The sequence below is a fragment of the Physeter macrocephalus genome, chromosome 13, assembly GCF_002837175.3.
Source record: "Physeter macrocephalus isolate SW-GA chromosome 13, ASM283717v5, whole genome shotgun sequence".
Lineage (NCBI taxonomy): Eukaryota > Metazoa > Chordata > Mammalia > Artiodactyla > Physeteridae > Physeter > Physeter macrocephalus.
The window spans coordinates 10,298,360-10,305,092 of NC_041226.1; positions in this window are offsets into that span (position 1 = coordinate 10,298,360).

Here is a 6,733-nt window from a genome sequence, read left to right on the forward strand (position 1 = left end):
TGGGTTTGAGAGTAATTTTTATAATGTATTGTAACCCATTAATTTACATTTACTAATCCTAAAGTGAAAAGAAGTACAAGCTCAACAATGGGAATTGTCACTGGATGTGACTTCCTGTTGTCCCCCACTAGGTACACACTCAGAGAGCAGAGAATCTGTATGCATTGCCTGGTGCCTAGCTCCCCCGAATATTAGTAGTATGGAGGTGAATCTGCGTTACTACATTATCATTTTTTATTTTTATTTTAAAATTTTTAATTGTGGTAAATCATATATAAGATAAAATTTACATTCTTAGCCATTTCTAAGTGTACAGTTCCGTACAGTTATTACTGTGCAGCCAATCTTCAGAAATTTTTCATCTTGCAAAACTCTGTATCCATTAAACAACTCCCCTTTTCCCTCGCCCCACAGCCCCTGGAAACCACCATTCTACTTTCTGTTTCTGTGATTTTAATTACTCAAATTCTATCAATTTGACTATTCATTTCTATGAATATGACTACCTCATATGAGTGGAATCATTCAGTATTTGTCTTTTTGTGTCTCGCTTAATTCACTTAACAATGTTGTCAAGGTTTGTCCATGTTGTAGCATGTGTCACAATTTCCTTTGTTTTTAAGGCTGAATGTATACACCACATTTTGTCTGTCTATCCATCTGTAGATGGACACTTGGGTTACTTCCACCTACTCCTTTATTTTAAAGTAACTAAAATCTAGTGAAACAAAGGGATGACAATATATACCCTTGGAATGAAGCTGTTATTATGCTTTCTTTAAACTTAGGAATTAAGCCTATTTCCTGGAGCTAGATGATCTGACCATGGCTTATGTGTTCCAGCCTATTTTATCTCTCTCCTCATGCCCTACTTCACTCACTCTCTGGCTGTTTTTGCTCTTCATCTAATAGGCCAAGTTTACTCGTACCTCCAGGCCTTTGCCAGTGTTGTTCCCTCTGTTTGGAATGTTTCCTCTCCTCAAATTTCTGGATAGCTCTCTTCATCCCCTCAAATCTTTGCTCAAATGTCACCTTATACAAAAGACCTCCCCTGACAATCCTCTGCCAACAACAACCAGCCCTATACTCCCTGTCTCTCTTTTGCATGATATTTCCATAATAGCCATCACCATAACTCATACGTTGCCTTGTTTTTATCACCTACTTTCCCCACTAGAAAGAAAGTTCTATGAGGTCAGGACTTTGTTTTACTCACTACTGTATCTCCGTACCTAGATCTGTGTCTGGCATATAAGAGGCCCTCAAAAACATTTTATTTATTTATTTTTTGGTATTATTTATATATTTCTTACTAAGTGCCAGGCATTGCTCTAAGCACTTTGCAAACGTTAACTCATTTCATCCTTATACTCATCCTAGGGGGTGGGTGCTATAATTGTCTATATTTTACAGATAAGGAAACTAAGGGCATAGAGGAATCAAGTAACTTATCCGAAGTCACCCAGCTGGTGTATGACGGAGCCACAATACAAATTCAAACAGCATGGCTCTTAACCACAATTCTGTGAGTGAAGGAATAAAGAAAGTGACCTTTAAATTACAAAACAAGAGGGAAGAGGTTGCAAATTTTCTCCTTTCCATTATTCATCTTCATGTTCTTGCTGGGTGACAAATTGTACTGTGAATTATAGATTCCACGGGGCAGAAGACAGAATAGGCAAATTTCTCAACTGTCTTTCCTTTCTGCTGGCAGAGAAAAGCCCTGGCACATGAAGTTACATTTCTCTCCACTCGGGTATTATGTTCAGGGCTTGGTTATGGGCAGTGGAAGTTAGCATAGTACCCGCCTGACTAAACAAGAGTCAAATTTGTTTCAGAACCTGGCAGGTCGGGATATACTAACATCCTTCTGGGAATAAGATTTAGTCATTTATATTTACCAATCTTAACTGGAAGTGCAAATACCGTACCAAGAAAGGAAGACACTCCGAAATTTCAACTTCATTTTATGCTATACACAAATATCAACCTTTGGAGGCATGTTTTTTCCAGCATATTCTCCTTACAGTTTAATTGTTCCCATTATTCTCTTTCAGCATACTTTCTCCTCTCTTCCCTGCTGTGTACTTCACCATGTAGCATATATTTGATATAGTGTCTTGGGATTCCCCTAATGTGCCACTTCAGTTGAACCTGGAAAACACTGAGGTGATTACTAATTTATTGCTGTCTTCTGCTAAGTGCTTAATGCAAGCTTAATAAAAATCAACAGCTGTGTGTGCCTTTCCATTGTAGGAATATGCTTGTGATATATGACTAGGTTAGGTAATTGTCAGGTGATTTCTTGAAAATCTTCTAAGATAATCTACCACCTCCATTTTATTGGTGTCATGGACGATGTTAACGGTCATATAAGTGGAAGTAGAAGCAAGGAGCATATGGAGAAGAGCAGGTACTATACACCTTCTTCTTCAAAAGGCTAGTTGTGACCAAAGAGGCTAATGACATGGAATAAGGACATCTTGCCTGATCTCAGTAACATCCCAAGAGAATCAGAATTAGAATGCTAAATGCATGTCCAACCAAAAGGCCAAGGATGTAAACTTATGCAGCCATCAGGCTTTATCTCCTACCCCAAAACTCAGGCACTTCTGGTAACAGAGAATGACTAGTCATGGGCCTCAACATCTGCAGCATCACCCAGAACGCTCGACCTCCTGCCCCCTTGTGCTGGAGGAGAGCCTTGCTCTACAAAAGGAGACCTCTGTGCGGGATGGATAAACCTCTGTCTGTGCTAACCTTTCAATAAAATAATTTCAATTTTCTATTTTCAACTATCCTCACAAACAGTATGGCATAATGGAGTCACAAACTGCCCTAAGCTCATTTTTCTTCTAGATCCACACAGAACACTTCAGTCCTCTGGCAGAGAGCCTCTGCAGTCTGTGCACAGCACGGGACTGTGCAGGAGGTGGCATCTCCCAGCCCCAACTCACACATCAGCAGGACATTCTGTTATGCTAAAGAAAGAATATCGTTCATTTCCTTTACAACTTCTAGAAATGTGACATTTCTTCCTAGCCAGGCCTCCCCAACTCCAGCTGCTCTGAGTATCAAAATTGCCTGCCAAACTTTTAGTGCTTGACAAGGTTTTTAAAAGAAGAAGCTCTTTAATTTGCTAGTCCTATCACTACAATATCTATGTCTTCAGCTATTTCATGGCAACATCTGACTCGAAATATTTGAATTCTTGAAAATATTGGAACATAGAAGTATTTATTATATCATTTATTTGATTAGAAATAACTTCTATGAATAAACTGCAGCTTTTAATTTAAATTTAGACAATTCCCAAACAGTAAGCTCCTGTCATTCTCCAAAATAGAAAGCATAAGGATGACAGATAGCAGGCCAAGACTGATCCATCCCCACTGTTACACCTTTCCCATTTCCTTTCTTACTTATCAGAACTGGACTGATTCATTTCAGATTCCATGCTTTTAACTGGGATTTCAGCTGATTGTTCTCTCTCCAGAGACAGCACCTCTCTTCCCCCTGCAATGCATTTCTGCTATGACATTCCACTCGATCCTTGTAAGGCCCAGGCATCCTGGCAGGCTGCTTCAGTGGCAATGACCAGGCTGATGTTCTGAAGAAATGCAGGGTAAGTGCGAAGAGTCTCCAACTCAGAAACAAGCTAAGAGAGATCTTTATTTCAGCAGGCATAGAAAGTGATGGGTTTCTTTGGAAAGAAAATTTAAAAAAATAAAGAAGCACTATCCTTTATAGTGTCAAATGAAGAATCATTTTGATTATTCTCTATATTCTTTAAACCAGGAGGCAGCTGCTAGCCTCATTGGTGCTTTGAAATTCCTTGGTTCAATTTTGATTTTGTATTGTTTTGGTGACTTACAAAGCAGTTGGCAAATGGTTAAGGCCTTTCCATGGGTCCTGTATTGCTAAGGACACCACCTATACAGCCAGCTTCACTTTAGACCCTCCTCAGGTTTTACCAGAGCAACAGATTGATACATCAATCATTTAATTCTCAGCAAAATTTTGTCATCCAAGTGATAATAACCTGCATGCTGTTTGTAACTACAGAGTCTCCCTGGAGGTCATTTGAGGACTCTGAAGAGCTTTAGGAAAAATCTCCAATGGGTGAGGGTGCAGTAATGGAGGCCAAGGATCAACATATCTTTAACTTCTCATGACCTTCTACTGTGTGAGTGGGCTTTACTAATGAATCCTGAAGAAATAACTTCACCCAAATCTTAATTCTGAATTTCCAAGTGTGCACTCACTTTCCTGCATGATCACCTCTTTTGGGTGCACTGACTCACTTTGATTGAAAGTAGAAGTCTGCAGGAATCTGCATTAAGCCCAACATGCAAGTAGTTGCCCTAAAAGCAGGGAGGGGAAACTAAAAGAGCACTAGAATAGGATACAAGAGGCTGGGAAACCGGCTTCTTGCCCTAGCTCTACCACTAACCACTCATTTGTGATGGTAACTCTGAGCAAGTCACCCAGACAAGGTTTCAGCTTCCTTGTTTATAGGGTGAAAGGGTTGGACTAATTATCTATAATCTTTTCTCCAGCTCTAGTATTCTCTGAATCTAAGTGGTTATATGATAACGATGATCAATAATGATAATGATACTCATTATAATAATGATAATGATGATCAATGAAATGAATCATTTTCCTGAGGCTTTCTCTCAATCATATATTTGAATCTCTAAGAGAGAAACAGAGAAAGCCTACAAGTTTGGGAAGCAAAAACAAGTTTGTGATTTTACCCCCAGTTTTATCCATTAGGTGGAATCTTATAGAAATAACACTGGAGTACTGTAATACAAATTGGAGTCATAATATTTAATATTAAAAAAACCAATATCCTGACATTCTCTCTTTAAAAATAGACAGTCAATAGAGAAGATGCATCTTGTCCCTCTTTACCATGTAGAGCTCTCTATACACAGATCTACAGCAACAAATTCGAAAATGTTCAGGAAATGGATAATTTCTTAAGAAAATTAACATTTCCAAACAACCCAAAATGAAAAGGTTAAACAGACCAATTGCTATAAAAGAGAATGAAAAGGTAATAAATATCTCTCAAGTTCTGATTAATTATAAAGCCAGATCATTCCAATGGTATTCAAACTATTTTTGATCATGGAAAAAGTTAGAAATAACTCAAATTTATTTTTATAAAACCAGGATAACTTTATATTAAAGATAGCACAATGTATAGAAAATTGTAATTAATCTCAACTATAAACACCGGTGCAAGAAATCTAAAATTTTAAAGTAGCAGATATTCAGCAATGTATTAAAATAATAATACTTTACGTTAAAACAAAAAAGGAAAGCATATAAGAACAAGAAGAAAACATAAGTGAATTACACTATAACCTAGGTGTGGGGACCAGCTTTCTACCTTTGAGCCAAAGTTCAGATGCAGTATAAGAAAAGGTTGATAGATTCAGCTCAAAGCAAAGCATCACAAACGAAACGAACTTTTATGTGGCAAAAACTCCAGGAGAAAAGACAAATGATGAAACAGGAGAAAATACTGTTAATATGTATTATAGATAAAGTGCTAATATTCCTAATATATTGGAAACTTTCAAAACTCAAGAGTAGAAAAAGACCAAAAATTGACAGAAAAATGGGCAAAGGACATGAACAACAATTCGTAAAGACATACAAAACACAAAACAGCCATTATACCTATGAAAAGATGCTCATTTTCATTAATAATAAGATAAATGTAAATTTAAAATACACTGAGAGATCAATTTTACCTACCAGACTGGCAAAAGTAAAAGCTTGAGAATATAGTCACTTGATGAGGCTGTGGGAAGTAGCACTTTTATATAACGCTGGTGTGAATGCAAATAAGTAAAGCCTTTCGACCAAGCAATTCCATTTCAAGAAATTTAACCTTTACATACCCTGGCAATATGAAAACACATATGTCTAATATTATGCCTTTCAGCATTATTTGTATTTACAAAATGTTGGAAAGTACCTAATAGCCTAATCATAGGAGATAAGTTGGTTAAACCGTGGTCCGTACACACAATGGAGTGCTATGTGGCTATTAAAAAAAAAAAAAAAATCCCAAACTGATACGAAGAGTGCTCTCCAGGATATATTGTTAGGTGACATTAAAAAAAATGCAAAAGAGCAAAAACAGAATGCTAATTTTGTACCAAAGAAAGAAGAAATAAGAAAGTATACATGTATTTGCTTAGCTGGGCAAAAACAAAGGATGAGTTAACTAGAGAGAGTGTAAATGATAAACAAAGGGAATGAAATGTTTAAAAATTTTTAAATGTTAAAAATTGGTAAGTCTGGATAATGGTTATATAGGTAAATCTGTCAAAGAGTATACAGGCTTTTTTGGACTATTTTTGTACTCCCAAACTCATTCTACGAGGCCACCATCACCCTGATACCAAAACAAGACAAAGATGTCACAAAGAAAGATAACTACAAGCCAATATCACTGATGAACATAGATGCAAAAATCCTCAACAAAATACTAGCAAACAGAATCCAACAGCACATTAAAAGGATCACACACCATGATCAAGTGGGGTTTATTCCAGGAATGCAAGGAATCTTCAATATACGGAAATCAATCAATGTGATACACCATATTAACAAATTGAAGGAGAAAAACCATATGATCATCTCAATAGATGCAGAAAAAGTTTTCAACAAATATCAACACCAATTTATGATAAAAACCCTCCAGAAA